Source organism: Sphaeramia orbicularis, chromosome 5 (assembly GCF_902148855.1).
Source record: "Sphaeramia orbicularis chromosome 5, fSphaOr1.1, whole genome shotgun sequence".
NCBI classification, from domain to species: domain Eukaryota; kingdom Metazoa; phylum Chordata; class Actinopteri; order Kurtiformes; family Apogonidae; genus Sphaeramia; species Sphaeramia orbicularis.
Window position 1 is genome coordinate 41,456,391 of NC_043961.1, and position 18,899 is coordinate 41,475,289.

The 18,899-nt window shown below is 40.8% G+C and overlaps 1 pseudogene; it reads right to left on the bottom strand.

The window, feature by feature from the left end:
- LOC115419587 (protein-glutamine gamma-glutamyltransferase 5-like) overlaps window positions 1-6,017 on the bottom strand; it is a 73,152-nt pseudogene extending 67,135 nt beyond the window's left edge.
- Window positions 6,018-18,899: the final 12,882 nt, after the last annotated feature.

Here is an 18,899-nt window from a genome sequence, read left to right on the forward strand (position 1 = left end):
GTTGATGGTTTTCTGTGCAGCTTTTATGATCCTCTGCAGGGCGTTCTTGTCTGCTGCAGAGCTACTCCCATACCATGTCAGGATCCCGTAGGTCAGGACGCTCTCAATGGTGCAGCGGTAGTAAGACACCAGTAGATGTTGGGAAAGGTTAAGCTTCTTGAGCGTTCTCAGGAAGTATAACCTCTTCTGTGCCTTTTTCACCAGCATGTTGGTGTTAACAGTCCATTTGAGGTCCTCTGTGATGTGGGTGCCCAGGAATTTGACACTTGCCACCCTTTCCACATCTTCACCATTTATGTCCAATAGTCTGTGTACATCCTTTTTCTTCCTAAAGTCAATTATAAGTTCTTTGGTTTTTTTGATGTTGAGTGTGAGGTTATGTTCTTTACACCACATTGTCAACCCTTGGACATCCTCCCTGTAGGTAGACTCATCGTTGTTACTGATCAACCCCACCACTGTTGTGTCATCTGCAAACTTAATGATGGCATTGGTGTTATGCGATGGGGTGCAGTCATGTGTGCACAGGGAGTAAAGGAAGGGGCTTAGCACACAACCTTGTGGGGCTCCTGTGCTCAGCGTCAGAGTGGAGGAATGATGAGTGCCCATCCTGACTGACTGTGGTCTGTTTGTCAAAAAGTCCTGGACCCATAGGCAGATGTTGTGGTGTATGCCCAGGTTGTGCATTTTGAAGAACAGCCTGCTGGGTAGAATAGTATTAAAAGCAGAGCTGTAATCTACAAACAGCAGCCGTGCATATGTCCCTGGTTGTTCCAGGTGGTGTAATACCATGTGGAGGGCAGTGCAGATGGCGTCATCAGTTGACCTATTGTTCCTATATGCATACTGATGTGTGTCTAGCGTGGGTGGGAGGCCAACCTTGATGTAATTGAGCACCAGTCTCTCAAAGCACTTCATGATTATAGGTGTTAATGCCACCGGTCTGTAATCATTTAACTCAGTCACTGCAGCCTGCTTTGGAACTGGCACTATGATGGATGTCTTCAGACACTTGGGGACAGAGCACTGCAATGGAGATAAGTTGAAGATATTGGTGAAAACCTCAACTAACTCTGCAGTGCAGTCTCTGAGAACCCGTCCTGGTAGTCCGTCTGGGCCAGCTGCCTTCTGAGTGTTGATGTTCTGAAGGGTGCGTCTCACATCAGCAGTTTGCAGACTGAGTGACTGGCTATCGGTGGTCTGAGCTGGAGCGACAGTTGTTGCTGCATCCACCTCAAAATGGCTGAAGAAATGATTGAGCTGCTCTGCCCAGGAGTTTCTGTTGCTGGTCAGGCTGCTGTTGTGGTTTTATCCAGTGATTAGTCACAAGCCCTGCCAAGCATGACGGGAGTCCAAGCTTTCGAAGTGATGTTCAATCCTTCATCTGTACTTGGCGTTTGCGTCTCTGATACCCCTTTTCAGGTTTGCTCCAGCCTCTCTGTACTGTGGTGTGTCCCCTGAGCGGCGCACATCTCTGGTCATCCAGGGCTTGTTGTTCGGGAACACTCTAATTTGTTTGGTGGTGGTGACATTGTCCATACAGCTTTTAATGTAAAACAGGACAGTCAAGGTGTAGATGTCAATGTTGTCCTCCTCAAACAATGACCAATCAGTACGCCTGAAGCTGTCCTGGAGTTGCTCAGACGCTCCCTCTGGCCACACCTGTATCCTTTTGACAGTTGGTTTGACCATGTTGTTAAGAGGTCTGTATGCTGGAGTCAAGAATAAGGAAATGTGGTCAGACTTTCCCAGGTGAGGCAGAGGTACTACATACTATGTAGTACAAAGTGTAGCTTTAATGCCCATCCAGGTAAGATGTACACCAGATAGCAAATGATAATGCTTTAGTTAGCTGTTACTTCATGCTTATTCACTCCAAATAAACCCCATTAGTAAATGATTACTGGTGACATTATTAATGGCTTACTAATATATCAACAATGTGTTAATTAATGCTGAATAGTGCATACATAATGATAACTAATTACATTATTAAGCTTTTATTAATACTTAATAATTTATTAACTAACTTTGAGTAGTAAACATTAATTAACTGCTTATTAGTATATTAAGTAATATGTTTCCTAATGTTAAGTAATACATAATAATGATTGTTAATATATTATTAATATTATATTATGTTAATATCATTACATTAACTAGAAGCACTTGGAGAGCGCAGACCTCTGCCAAGGCTGATCAGTGGCTGCCCCCCGTGGGCCCCCCCACCCCCGATCACCACCAAAATTTAATCATTTCTTCCTTATCCCATTTCCAACAAACCCTGAAAATTTCATCCAAATCTGTCCATAACTTTTTGAGTTATGTTGCACACTAACGGACAGACAAACAAACAAACAGACAGACAGACAAACAAACAAACCCTGGCAAAAACATAACCTCCTTGGCGGAGGTAATTAATGCTTAATAATACACAAACTAACCTTAATTAAGGGACCCTTATTGTAAAGTGTTACCATTTATTTTATTTATTTATTTTTTCTTTCTAAGAAGTTCCACGCCTTGTAGTAGTATTATTGATACTTTTCATGTATGTATAAAAGCCCTGCTTGCTAACATAAAGCAACATTGTATGATTGTCATGTACCGAGTAAAAAGTCTAATAAAAGCTTGAATTATATATTTTTTTTAAAAAAATGCACCACCAGACTCAGAAACAGTTTCTTCACCAGAGTTGTGAAAGCCATTTACTCCCTACAGTTACACTGTAAGACGAATGTCACTGTGTTTATAACACATAAGATACTGACACCACAAACTAAAATGACAGAGGTGTTAGATGGAGGAAAGATCCATGAGTGTAATCTATTTTCATCTATGTCTATGTTTATTTTACAACCACACCCATGATTTACCAGTCTTTGATCTGTGAGTACACACACACACACCTGCTGGCAGCTGCGAAAGTTATTCTCCAACATTCCAACAAGATCACCAGCCAAAAGTAACACCCAAAATGTGTGGAATTTAAAAAACGGAGTTAATTTTGTCTAAATTTGTCAGTATCTGTGGTGAAAGTTGATGTATGAGTTGTTGTTGTGGGTCTGTGGTGTGACTCCATACATACAGTACTGTGTAAAAGTCTGAGGTCACATTTTATCTCTCATTCTCTGTTTTTCAGATACAACAAAAAATACAGCCTTAAAAGACCTACAAAAATGGAACTGAATGTGTTGTAAAGGTTAAAGCGACCATTTAGTGTGACCTTTGACCCCGTTACAAGAAGCAGCACAAACAGGTTAGTTGTGTTTAATGAAGCCAGGTATAAAACATCAGAAAATTAATGTGATAAATCTCATATTGTCTGAGCTAAAGGGTTAAAGGGAAGTCACAGTAATTCGACTACTTCGGTTTTTCCCTGAATCTGTCATTTTTCCTGCTGTTCATACTTCACATATCTCCAGATTGGGTCATAATACAGAGACAAATGTCCATATGTGGACATTAGAACTATAATAAACCAATAAATTTAATGTTGGACCAGGACTGAAGGTATGTAGCATCCTTAGTCATTTTAACATTAGTGAAGTGTAGATGTTCACATCTGGAACACTGGTCTGCAAGGAAAAAAACACCAGAATTAAAATAGTTACATTTAATAAGTCTGAGTCACTTCAGAAATGCTGGTTGGCTGTAGTTTCATAGATATGATCTTAGGTTAAAATGTGAAATTTGGAGAATTAATGAGAGAATGGGTTTTACTCAGAAGGAATGTCTCAGAGCAAACAGATCTACCTTAAAACACTGTCTGTTCAGTATAATATCATATTGATAATATTATATATAATAATATTAGTATTATTTTTGATATATTTCCCCCATATATCAGCATTTTTAAATGTAATCTTTCTCTTTCTTCAGGCCTATGGTTTAAAACATTCAACCTGATATTATGGCACTGCATCACTTAAAGAGCTGTGCAAAAGAATTGGATTTCACCACAAAATCTGAATTGTGCATTAAGACCTGCTGTCTGAACGAAGCCTTAGGTAACACATAAGCCCACCATACAGAACCCATATCCACAGAGACCGTTGAGCTCTGTGTTGTAGTGGGGCAGGGGGCTCCTGTCTGTCCCCATATGAACTTATGTCCATACAAGAAAGGCACTCGGAGAGCGCAGACCTCCACCAAGACATATCTGCCCCCCCCCCAATCACCACCAAAATTTAATCATTTCTTCCTTGTGCCAGTATCAACATTTCCAGAAAATTTCATGAAAATCCGTCCATAACTTTTTGAGTTATCTTGCTAACCATCAAACAAACAAACACGTAAAACACGCACACATGCATGCACACACACAAACACACAAAGCAAAGTGATCACAATACCTCCTGGCAGAGGTAATAATGCTGGGCTGCAGCAGATGTTGAAGGTGTGCTCTTGGTATGGCATAGACCATGACATAAAGTATAACACTAAGAAAAGCCAAATAATGATAGTTAGAAGAGCCGGGGACAGGAAATCAACTTTTCCGATCTTTTATTTGTCTGACAATCCTTTTGATGTATGTGAGGAAATTAAATACCTTGGTCATGTCATATCCAGTGATTGGATGGATGACAAAGACATCCATCGACAAGCTATCATGCTGATAAGGAAGTTTTGTATGTGCTCTGATTCGGTGAAGTGTTCTCTATTCAGAACCTACATCATACCGTTATATACTGCTCAGTTGTGGTCAAACTATAAGAAAATGAGTATGCAGAGGCTCAAAGTAGCCTATAATGATGCAGTGAGGTTGCTGCTTCGTGTCCCTTGGTGGCATAGTGCCAGTCAACTGTTTGTGATCACAAGAGTGCCAACTGGTGAGGCACTATTAAGGCAGTTGATGTTCAGTTTTATGTGTTGGATACATCAGAGAACCACATAATAGAAGCCCTAGTCAGCCCCCTGAAAAGCTGCTATCATTTCTCTTCTAAACTGTGACAGCATTGGTGCAATAGTTTGTATATCTTGTAATGTGCACAAATTCTGTATCTCCTTTTTATTCTATTTATTCTGTATGCTGTGTGTATGTTGTAAGCTTGTGTTACATGGACCTGTGTCTGAAATAAAGTTTATTATTATTATTATTATTATTATTATTATTATTATTATTATTATTATTATTATTATTATTATTATTATTATTATTATTATGCTTCCATGCAACACACATTACCACAGACCCTCCACAACCATTCACACATGCACACATATGTATCTGTAGAGGTCTGTATCCACAGGGGGACCACTGACTTGACGCCCTGTCGACCACTAACTCCAAAACTCTGTTAAAACACCAGGGAACAGACCCAGGATGAGGTCGTGGGAGGTCATAGGATCATTTAGTCCAATTATTGTTCAATTTTTGCAAAATCAATCAACCAAACATCTCATTCACACTAATAGTCATCAGTATTCAGTATATGTCAACAGGTAGATAGATAGATAGATAGATAGATAGATAGATAGATAGATAGATAGATAGATAGATAGATAGATAGATAGATAGATAGATAGATAGATAGATAGATAGATAGATAGATAGATAGATAGATAGATAGATAGATAGATAGATAGATAGATAGATAGATAGATAGATAGATAGATATCAGTGCACTTTAACAAAATTTCATTGAATGACTCAAATACAGTATAAAAAATAAATACAGTTGTCAAATGTTCAGTCTCAAAATGTCCCAAAGTGCTGTGTGCATACTATTAAAACAGTTTTAGAAGAATCAAATCTGTTTAAAAGTCTGTAAAATAGTTCTAGCAATGGATTTTTACAGTCTTTGCTTCCCTTGTGAGTGTTTGACTCCAAAGTCTTGTGAATGTATGGATGTAGGTTGAGTGTGTAGAAGGCCCCCACCGTGGGTGGGTGGTCCTGTAAATGCTTAAGAGCCGTGTTCTACTTACTGGATTCTTTGGAGACAGCTGACATGTTTCCAGGTTTGTCTCAGTGTAACAGTACAGACCAGTCCAATCCCTGCGGTTGACAGAACAGGTAACAGCAGGTGACTCCGCTTTTTATGCGTTTAAAGCACCAGCCGAGCCCAGCCCACTGTCAAGTCTCCAACAGACAGCTGAGCAGAGTTAACCCTTTCCTGGTCATTTAATCACTGCCACTTCTGTTTAACAGAAAAAAAGACAAATTACACAAATCCACTTCAATACGATTCAATCTTCCCTGGTTATTCTGACAGAACATGAGCCTGAGCCTGAGCCTGAGCCTGAGCCTGAGCCTGAGCCTGAGCCTGAGCCTGAGCCTGAGCCTGAGCCTGAACATGAACATGAATATGAATATAAACATGAATATGAACATGAATGTGAATATAAACATGAACATGAATTTGAACATGAATATGAATATAAACATGAATATGAACATGAATATAAACATGAATATGAACATGGATATAAATATAAACATGAACATGAATTTGAACATGAATATGAATATGAATATAAACATGAACATGAATATGAATATGAACATGAATATGAATATAAACATGAACATGAATATGAACATGAATATGAATATGAACATGAATATAAATATAAACATGAACATGAATATGAATATGAACATGAATATGAATTTGAATATGAACATGAATATGACTATGAACATGAATATAAACATGAACATGAACATGAATATGAACATGAACATGAATATGAACATGAACATGAACATGAACATGAATATGAATATGAACATGAATATGAACATGAATATGAATATAAACATGAACATGAATAGGAACATGAATATGAACATGAACATGAACATGAATATGAACATGAACATGAATATGAACATGAACATGAATATGAATATAAACATGAACATGAATATAAACATGAACATGAATTTGAACATGAATATGAATATAAACATGAATATGAACATGAATGTGAATATAAACATGAACATGAATTTGAATATGAATATGAACATGAATATGAATATAAACATGAACATGAATTTGAACATGAATATGAACATGAATATAAACATGAATATGAACATGGATATAAATATAAACATGAACATGAATTTGAACATGAATATGAATATGCATATGAATATGAATATAAACATGAACATGAATATGAATATGAATATGAACATGAATATGAATATAAACATGAACATGAATATGAACATGAATATGAATATGAATATGAACATGAACATGAACATGAATATGAATATAAACATGAACATGAATATGACTATGAACATGAATATGAACATGAATATAAACATGAACATGAATATGAACATGAATATGAATATGAACATGAATATGAACATGAATATGAATATAAACATGAACATGAATAGGAACATGAATATGAATATGAACATGAATATGAACATGAATATGAATATAAACATGAACATGAATATGAACATGAATATGAATATGAATATGAATATGAATATGAATATGAATTTGAATTTGAACATGAATATGAACATGAAAACGAAAATGAACATGAATATAAATATAAATAAACATGAGTATAAGTTGTAAATTGACAGCTTGATGTAGGTGTGAACCCACAAGGTGGTAATTCTAGATTCCATAGACCGGAAACCAAGGAGTCACTGACAAGCATGTACATGTAAAGGCCCAATAAAACACACTATTAAACTACAATTCTGTCATGGATTATCTGATTAAGGCATGGTTTATATACATGTTCTCATCATAATTGTAATGTTATTTTGCACACAGACAACTGAGGACCAGAATAAACCACTGATGAAGTTATATTTTCAACTCAGTCTTATCTTCTTTTTGTTGAGTTATAATATAAATAAGCTGTCCATGTGTGGTGTACATTCAACGACAGAGGGGTTTTTTCTCTCTCAAAGTTGTTGTTGATGTGCTTTAAGTCTTTCTTGGTCTAATAAACAAGGAATGAAACTATTAACCCTTAAAGTCCCAAAGAGCCGCTGACGACCAAAACCATCTACTGATGTAAACTGTTTAATACCTGTTGATCCACTAATCCAGTGGTTCTCAACCTTTACCTCCGCCAAGGAGGTTATGTTTTTGCCGGAGTTGGTTTGTCTGTCTGTCTGTCTCTGTCTGTCTGTCTGTGTGCAAGATAACTCAAAAAGTGATGGGCTGATTTGGATGAAAATTTCAGGAAAAGTTGATACTGGCACAAGGAACAAATGATTACATTTTGGTGGTGATCGGGGGGGGGGGGGGGTTAATAATTCCACAAACCCAGGAAGGCCTTGAGCTCTGTCACTGAAGTTGGGGTGAGAGCATTTTTACCTTGGCTTCCACAGTGTGAACTTCATGTACATCCACTTTATGTCCCAAATACTAAACTTCATCAGCCACCAACATGCATTTGCTTCTCTTTAATCTGCTTCTCTTCTAACCTGGTCAACACCTTATCCAGGGTCCAGAGGGCTATTTCTCTGGTTGCTGTAGTAACCAGGATATCATCCAGATACACAGTAACATGGGATATTCCCTGGAGAACCCCCTCCATGGTTCTCTGGAATATTGCTGGAGCTTAGGATACACCAAGTGGTAGTCTGTTGTATATAAACATTCCACGATGAGTATTTAAAGTTAGGTACTTCTTAGAATGATCATCCATTTGGATTTGTTGATATACATGACTCATGTCCAGTTTTGCTAATTGTTTCCCACCAACTAACACAGCCATCGAATCCTCTACTTTGGGTATGGGGTACTGTTCCAGGGTGGAGACTTTATTTACAGTCAATTTGTAATCTCCACACAATCTACAGGCACCATCTAGTTTGAGCAAAGAAACCACAGGAGGTACCCACTGGAGTAATGATGTTCTCTTTTAACAATCTGTCAATCTCAGCATCAATTTAAGGCTTCATAGCATATGGGAAAGATCTGGGTCTAAAAAAGCCAGGTGCCGCATTATCAGGTACATGAATAGTAGCTTTAAAACCTTTTAAAGTTCCCAGCTCCTCTTTAAATACTCCCTCATGCTTTTGTAGCACTTGCTCCAGGTCCAGAGACTGTGGGTGGTGTCCCAGCTGCTTAATGTCAGTCCAGTCCAGTTTAACATGCTTCAGCCATCATCTTCTCAGCAAGTTTGGACCTGTGCCTTTAACTACTATGAGGGGCAATATCTTTTCTTGCTGTTTGTAGTTCACTTTCACATGTTTTCCCCAGCACTGTTATCTTTCGTTTTGTATATGTTCTCAACTTCAGTCGAGTTTTCTTCAATGGAGGGACATTTTCCTCTTCATCCTCGCCCAGGACACTGGGCTAATAATAATATCATACTATTATAATATTAATGTTATTAATAACTAATAATGAGAATGCTTGATCCTCCTCATCGCACCCATCTACCACTCTGGGAGAACAATAATGCACTTTTCTCTCCTGTGTGAAGCGTCTTCCACTTTCTCTGGGTCTTCTGTCAGTTCTCTTTTCAGCACTTGACTTTCTGTTATTGCGACATACTCGAGCTAGGTGTCCGGTCATTCCACATTCATGACATTTTTCCTTTTTGAACCAACAGCCCTAGGGTTGCCATCTGTGTCTGACAAAAAACCTGGACATATCACTGACACAACATACCACAGCCCACCTGCATGAACAAAAATTTCCCTTAGACATCTGACCAACGTGACAGAATTGTCTTTTGCAGATTATATGCACTGATAACACTGATCTACAATGTTTCTGAAATAATGTGCTAATGTGCAGAGATAAAATGTCCTAATGTATCTTAATAAGATTAATTGGGAAAAAAATTACATAAGTGCTGGTTTGCTGATGTTTTCAAGGTATATGATAAAGTGTTATTACACTCACACACACAAACACACACACACACACACGTATATCTATATCTATCTATCTATCTATCTATCTATCTATCTATCTATCTATCTATCTATCTATCTATCTATCTATATGTGTGTGTGTATATATATATATATATATATATATACACACACACACAGCCTGCACCTGGGGTCTTGTCTGGAGTGATAGACCCTGGCCTCTATTGCTCTGGTGTTCAGGGGCTGTTCTTGTGCAGCCATGAGTAGTGCCTCTGTGCTGTCTTTCACTCCAGCCTTTTCCGGCCACTGGTATGTTTTCTCAATATTAACCACTTCCTCAGTTTGCCAGTGGTGCATGTCATGCAAGAGCTTGTCCTTCTATGAAAGCCCCTTGGGCTCCTCCTCTTTACAGGGCTTTTGTTGCCTGAGGCATTAGTCCCTTTTACACAGCACTTCTGTTTCAGGAATATTTCACCTTTATTCTGGAGTGATATCTGTGTAAACAAAATGGTGGGATCATTTGGTCCCACCTCTGTAATGGCTCAGAGCCATGATAAAGGTGGAATCATGATTCTGGAATGCTATGTAAAAGGAACACCTCTCATTTTGCAACCAAGATGTGACATTTTGATGATGTACAGTGTGTGTGACCCCTGTGCCGGGGGGATTTACAAATGAGCATGGGCCATGTACAGTAAACAAACATATCAACATGACCAAAAAGATGTGGAACTGGGGAGACGCCAAGATCCACGAGCTGTTGTCACTTCGGGCACAGGACTCTATCCATGCTAACATTTGTGGAATGATGAAAAGGGGCCAAATCTGGAGAGGTTAGCCAACACTGCTATGCTCAGTATATTTCCAACGCACAAGTTATTCGTAACACTATTCCCTGTGCTGCATCACCACCCCTTTGATTCTAGAATGCAGGCCCGCTGTGTAAAAGTCCACCCTGTCTCTCCTCTGTTATTCCTTTGGCTTGGCTGTGGAAATTGGTCAATGGTGGCGAAAGGTGCGATCACCATCTCACCTTTTTTCAGGGATCTCTGTCTAAAAGTGGCTAGTCACTCAGCAGTTGGTCATGGGGGGGCATCTTCTTGATATATTCCTGGAGGCTTGTTGTTTCCTCCTGGACAGTAGCTCTGACACTTACTAGTCCTCAGCCCACCTCCTTTCACTTTGTGTACAGCCTCAGGATGCTGGACTTAGGGTGAAACCCTCCATGCATGGTATGGCACTTCCTTGTCTTAATATCAGTGGCTTGTATCTCCTTCAGTGGCCAGGATATTATCCCAGTGGGATATCTGATTACTGGTAAGGGCATAGGTGTTAATGACCTGGATCTTATTCCTAGCTGACTTTTCAGGACCTGCTTCACCCTCGGCAGGTATTTGATAGCTGGTTTGAGCTGAGTGGATGGAACCAGCAGATACCAGAAACAACATCACAGATCTGTGTCCAAAAGAGAACAGTCCTAGGTACAGCTAAGATCCTGAACAGGACCCTCGGTCTCCCTGGCCTCTGGGGTATATATATATATATATATATATATATATATATATATATATATATATATATATATATATATATATATATACATAAGTAAATTTATAGAGCACTTTTCACAGACAGAGTCACAAAGTGCTTTATCAAAATCAAAATCAAATCAAATTTACAGAAACCCAACAGGATCCTCCCGGAGCAAACACTTGTGACTGGTGACAGTGGCGAGGAAAAACTTCCATTTAACAGCAGAAACCTCGAGCAGACCCAGACTCCTGAATGATGGCCATTTGCCTTGACCAGTTGGGGTTAAAGAGCGAGGGTAAAGGAGGAGAAAAGAGAGAGCGATAGAGATATAGAGAGACTGGGGGAGAGGGGGAGAGGGGGGAGGTAGGGGGAGACACATGGAGTACATGTAACACTGTAAAGTAGCAACTTTACATTGCAAAAAATGAATAAAACAGTTCAAGTAGTATACAATTAGAATGCCTGTAAAACACAATAAAGTACCCTTAAAACAGTTTAAAATATGATGAATACATAAAGTGTAATCAGTTTGTGGTGGCCCTGAGTCAGGTGGGAAATTTAAAAAAGCCTGTTTGAACAGGAGGGTTTTGAGGTGTTTTTTTAAAACTCTCTACAGAGTCCATGGACCATAGGTGTAGAGGCAGGTCATTCCAGAGACGTGGTGCTACAGCTTTAAAGGACCTGTCACCGTGTGTGCTAAAACAGGTGTGTGGGACCATCAGCAGGTGCTGTTCTGAAGACCTCAGGCTACGAGCCAAGCTGTAGGGCTGAATCAGGGAAGCAATGTATGCAGGGGCCTGGCCATGTAGAGCCCGGAAAGTTTGCACTAGTATTTTGAAATGAAAACGATATAAAACAGGGAGCCAGTGGAGAGATTTAAGGATGGGAGTGATGTGGGTTCTCCTGTTTGTGCGAGTCAGAAGCCTTGCAGCAGAGTTCTGGACAAACTGCAGACGGGCCAGCTCCTTCTTGTTTAAGCAAGTGAGCAGGCTGTTACAGTAGTCTAAGCGAGAAGACACAAAAGTGTGAACGATCATCTCAAGCTCATTGATGGACATCACAGACCTGAGTTTGGAGATGTTGCAGAGTTGGAAGAAATAGTTTTTCACTAAGTGTTTGGAGTAGTATTCTAAAGACATGGCCTGGTCAAAGATGACACCCAGATTCCTCAGTTTGGTCTTTACCGAAGAGCTCAGGTCTCCGAGGTGCTGGTTAATCCCTGGGATTGCACTGTCCAGGGCAATGATGAGGGTCTCCGTTTTGCTGGAGTTCAGCTGGAGGCTGTTATCATTTAGCCACTGTTTCAGCTCTGACAAGCAATTGATTAAGGAACTCAGTTTGTGGGGCTCAGAGGATTTAAAGGAGCAGTATATCTGGATGTCATCCACGAATAGATGATAGGAGACATCATTATACTGCCGGAGAATGTGGCCAAGCGGGAGGACATACAGTAAGAACAGGAATGGTCCCAGGACAGAACCTTGGGGCACACCACATAGTAGCTCCGCTGAGTCAGATTGGAAGTTGTTTATTGACACAGTGAAGCTTCTGCCAGTCAGGTAAGAGGAGAACCAGTCTAGCACAGGACCTGACATCCCTACCAGGTCCCTCAGTCTCTCAATCATTATGGTATGGTCCACTGTGTCAAAGGCCGAGGAGAGATCTAGCAGGACCAAGACCATGGATTTCCTGGAGTCAGCCGCCATCAGGATGTCACTAGACACTTTTAATAGTGCGGTTTCTGTTGAGTGGCATTGTCTAAACCCAGACTGAAAAGTGTCATAGATCTGGTGTGTCTCCAGAAAAGCTGTAAGTTGTTTAGACACTGCCTTCTCAAGGATTTTGGCCAATAGGGGGAGCTTTGAAATGGGTCTGTAGCTTTTGAGGTCAGTGGGGTCCCAGTTGGTTTTCTTTAGTTTTGGTTCTACGATGGCCTGTTTGAAGGAGCTAGGAAACAAACCAGTTGAGAGCGACAGGTTAAAAAGCTTTGTGACCCATGGTCCAATAGTGTCAAAGACACCGACAAGGAGCTTATGGGGGAGGATGTCTGCAGAGTTGGAGGAGGGTCTCGTTTTAGATAAAAGTGCCGAGATGTCCTCCAGTGTCACAGGGTCGAAGGAGGACCAGGTTTGAAGAGGGGGATCAGCTCGGGTCAGACAGCCAGAGGGTGGTGGAATATTGTGTTTAATATCCCTGATCTTGTCTGTGAAGAAGTTTAGGAAATCATTGCTGTCAGCTTTACAGAGCACAGGGGCAGCAGGGACAGCAGGGGACACAATGGACTGGATTGTGTCAAAGATTATTTTGGGGTTTTTCTTGTTTGTAGCTATAAGTTTGTGGAAGTAACTGGATCTTGCCTCCTTAATCATTTTATTTAATGAGGTTATGAGATCCTTAAGATGTAACCTGTGTACTTCCAACTGGGTTGATTTCCAAAGACGCTCAGTTTTGCGACAAATTCTCCTGAAGTTTAAAATGTTTTCATTCATCCAAGGACAAAACCACTTGCAAGTGACATTAGTTTTCAGGGGAGCCACCTGATCAAGAATAGAGCTGCAGTGTGTGGCAAAGCACTGTAGAAACTCATCAACATCGGGACACTCATTAAGAAGACTAGGGTTAAACAGGGCACGGAAATCCTGGGCTGTGGACTCTGTAATAATCCTCCTCTTGGCCCTTCTAGGTGCAGGCTTGGGCTCAAGAGGCACATACAAATCAAAAAAACACACCACAATGATCACTTAAGCGGACATTCTCAACACACACATTTGTGATGTGTAAGCCCAATGAGAATACAAGGTCCAGGGTATGCCCTTACCTGTGGGTGGGGCCAGATACATGTTGCTTAAGGTTAAAAGTGTCAGTCATGGCTAAAAGTTCCATTGCTGGGCTGGATGAGTCATTGTCGATGTGCAGATTAAAATCACCAAGAATTAAAACCTTCTCCAGTTTTATTATTGATGTTTGGAAATCACTAAAATCGTTTAAGAAGGCACCAGCAGGGCCAGGGGGACGGTAGATTAAGAAACAGTAAAACACACTGGAGGAGCCAATCTTGATCATTTGTGACTCAAATGAGGGAAAGTCATCGGTGCTCATCCCTCTGCATGTGTATTTGTCCTGGTATACTTCAGCAAGGCCACCACCACGGCGACAGGGGCGGGGCTGACCACCCACAGAGCAGCCAGGAGGGCACAGCTCATTTAAATGAATGAACTCCCCATCCTTCTGCCACGTCTCCATCAGGAATAAAGCGTCCAAGTTCCTGTTAGTGAAAAGCTCATTTAGGGAGAAGGATTTATTAGCAATAGAACGTGCATTTAGTAATCCAAACCGACTAGGGGGTGGTGATGTCATGGTGTTCGTGTCAGCTGTGTGTAATGGGATTGGTCTCAACCGCCTACGATGCCTTTTAGCAGAGTGAAACCCCATACGTGAACTGGAAATAACAGGAATGGGGAAGAGCAAGGCAGAGGTGTAGGCTGCCGGTGATGGGGAAAAAGAGGAAGAATTCACTGAGGAGGTTGATTGACAGGTGAACAGTGAGGGCCTGGGAGAGGAGGAGAGATCAGTTGGGGTGGTATTCATTCTCACCACAGGTTTTACAGGAGACTCTGAATGTGGTGATATTTGATGTGACCAGCAGGGGGAGCAGGTGGCTACAGCAGAAGAGGGAGAGCATTGTCACATAGGCATGGGTGTGGTTTTCGTCAAGGCAGCGTGTTGAATGTTTTGTGCCAAGACCCTGCTGCCCAGTCTAGAGGGGTGGACACCATCGGACTTGTAAAAGGAGGAGCAGTTCCAGAACAGATTAAAATTATCAATAAAACGGAAGCCGTTCAGAGTCCGAGCGGACTGGAGCCAGGTGTTCAAGCTGAGGAGCTGGCTAAAACGGTCCACACCACGGGCAAAGGAGGGGAGGGGCCCGGAAATGAAAACAGCCTTCCCGGATCCTGTCAGTTTATCAAAGAGGTTTTTAAAATGAACCTCTGTCACTTCGGACTGTTGAAGAGAAATGTCACTGAAGCCCTCGTGAACTATGATACAGGTAATGGTGGATGGCAGTGAGACCAGCAGCTGAGGCAGTTCATGGAGGATAGTAGTAACGGTTGAACCGGGGAAACACTTGGTTATGGCCTTAAAGAAACGGACGTTGCAGATGATGGAGTCCCTGAGGATAGCGGTGGTTGGAGGGAAAAGTGGTCGAGGAGACAGTGTTGAGGGTGAAGGGTTACTGGTCTCTCTAGGTGGACATTCCACAGGTGGACCGTCGGAGTGACGGTGGACGGCCTCTCGGAGAAGCCGACACCGGGCAGAGGAGCGGGGACCCTGGGTCGAAGGCTTCACAGGGGATCCGGCGTCACGACCATCACCGGTAATCAGCTCGGTGGCAGCCACGGTGTCAACAGGAGCCGGTTCCTGGACGGAGCCAAGTGGGATGGGGAGCACACTAGCCGCGGCGGGGGGAGCCGGAGCGTCCTCCACGGAAAGGGTGCCAAAGCGGTTTGATGTGCTGATGCTCGGCGGTGGTGAGTCTTTGCTCGTGTTCTTTTTGTGGCCACAAATCACCACTTCAGACCAGGATGTTGAACACGGGGGACAAGGGCAGGCAGAGGATGGATCCCATAACACCTTATCATCACAAGGGACTTTGGGCTTCTCTGCACTTTTCAGAAAGAGACTGGACAGTGTGGGAACGCAGCTGGAGAAACCAGAGAGCTGGGCATTTTTCTCCGCTAGTTCTGTGGAGAGGCGCAGTATTTCCTCTTTGAGATCCGCGATCGTCTGGTAAGCCTTTACCAGGGTTTTGTTGGCTTGGACGAGAGGAATATCTCCGGGTGATGTGGATGACGCCATGGTGGTAGTAGCGAGATACCAGGGCAGAGTGGGGGAAGCAGTCGGTGACAGCCACAGGTAAGGCTCCACTTACAATACTTGCCTGCCTTGATGGCGGTTTGGGTCGATGGCGCTGTAGGGGTAAAAGTCGGTGAGAAGAAAAATCTAACAATCGGTCACTTCGATTATTAGATTAGACCACTCAAGTTAAAAAGACACAGTTAAGAAGTTAGGTTTGAGTGAGAAAGTGTTAAAAGGCAAAAAATAAGTAGTTTAAAAGGCTGTATTTCTAGGAGTAGGTACGCCGGCGGTTTGACAGACATGCGTAGGCATGCGTAGAAGAACACTTCAATGATATGTATGACAACTGACAATTTTGTGTTGTTTCCATAGCATCAGGGGACTCTATTAGTTGCAATGATGGCAAAGCACACATTTGGTAGATGAATCTCTGTTTCAATTTGTGTGGAAAGTGCGGATGTTAAACTAACACTGTGAAGTCAATTGTGTTGAAAGGACAAGTGAAACCAAACTCATGAAACACAATAAAAAGTTTTTCGGAAATAGTGTCATTACATTTGGTGTGCATTCGGTGAAGGAAGAGACAGTAAAAACAGGCTTAGAAATCCATACTGCACCTGTGTAATCTGGTTTCTGCGTGACCAGAAAGTCTGTAGTGTAGTTGGGTTTTGGTTTGTGTGTCTTAACAGAGCACAATGTTTTGAATAGTTTTGCAAGTAAATAAATGATTTAAAGATACATCATGTCTTAACTGGTTTAACTTAATGGTAAATTAGTGGGTAATACCTAGGAGATAACTTGTCATCCACAGAATTATAAATTAGAGTACTACAGTATTGCAGAGAGTACACATAGTAACTACAACAACCTTTAAAATACACATCTACTGTATAGTTGGTTATAATTATTTCAACAGTGACATGGGCAGAGGCATAAGTCAGTATATCTACATGCTTTATCAAAATGTCACAGCCTAGACATTGACACAACCCACTGTGTGAGTACTTTTACTTAAAAAAAAACAAAAAACAAACACTTTGAAAGTAAATTTAAAAGAAAGTACTTAGTACTTTTACTAAAGTAAGATTGTTGATGTAGAACTTCTACTTTTACTTGAGTATGTATTTTGCAGGATATTTGTACTTTTACTTTAGTTCTAACTTTCAGTACTTCCTCCACCACTTTTGCTCATGTATGTGTGAAAAAATGATAACTGTATACAAAGTCTTTTTTTTTTTTTTTTTTTTTTTTTTGGTTTTGTAACAGAGCCCCTTAGTTTTACCTGATAATTAGTAGAAACCTGTCAGGACAGGCCCAGTTATTTCAGTATTAGGTGGAATATTTTGTACCATCTAAAACTAATACAGGAGGTGTGGTGCTGGATCTAACATAAAACTACTCTCTACACTTGAATGTGTGCCTGTCCCCCAGCGGTTTGTGTTTAATTCAACAACATTTGTGTGTAGTTTATTTAAGCCTTTGACTTCAACAAACACACACATCTGAACCCATTCACAACATAAAGACTGTACAACACATTAAAACTCTGCACTGATGTTTCCTGATCTGAAATGCCATTACTGGGGGGTTCCGGTTATGTCATGAGCAAGATGTGGTTTAGTAAGCACCTGAGAATTGTGAGGGGGGAAGGTCCTACTTTGCTGACCGCCACCGCCGCCAAAAGTATACTGTCTTGGATGTTTTTAGATATTACTGGATTATTTCACTGTTTGTTTTTTAGCCTTAATGTATGGATGATATTCCTCTGGAGTTTAGTTTTTTATTGTTTAGCAGCGCGTCCGGCAGGTAAAGATTATTTTTCCCTCGCTTAGCCTCTCAGTGACTACATCATTGTTTCATTAAAAGTCGCCCAACAACTGTGGAGATTTTGCATGAGACTCAGTGCGTCCATCTTCCTTAAACCAGCGTCTTACAAGAACTATGCAGTATGTTACGAGAATTACAACATGTCGTGGGATGGGAATTTACCAGAATCACATATCAGAAGCCCAACACTCTTAAAAGAAACACTTACAACTTTGTCAAAATTGCAGAAATATCGCTTTTATTTTGCAGAAAACTGTAATGGAAACCTAGCTAAAGATCTAACTCCATGGGTTTTACTGGTGAATCAATGGTGTAGAAGATGATGATGTTTTGACATTCACTACAGAGCCTCTGAATGTCCAAATGGGTCACACGTGATGACCATGAAAAGATGACAAACTGTATTTTACACCAATTATTTACATGTTTGGATAGGATTAGTGGATCAACAGGTATTAAGCAGTTACATCAGTAGATGGTTCTGGGTCTTTTGAGGGTTAATCTGTCTTTAATGAGATGTGATGAAGGGCTGAAAAGCTTTAAAATAGTAGCTATTTTCATATTAAAGATTCTTTTGATACAGAGGTGATAAATGACAACAAAACAAAATAAACAGACAGTAACATCAGTCTGTTAAAACCAAAATGTCATTTAAATACATGGTTTCGGCAACAACCAAAAATTTCGGATTTAGTGCATCCCTAAATATTCTGTTAATGTCGAAAAGAAAGGGCTGAGAATGTGAATTCCATCTATGCACATGTCAAAGGAATAACAAAAACATGGGTCAGAGAATCCAGGGTTGTGCAGGTTCTTCCATTAACGTCTGTCGATCACCTCATGTGCTCAACAG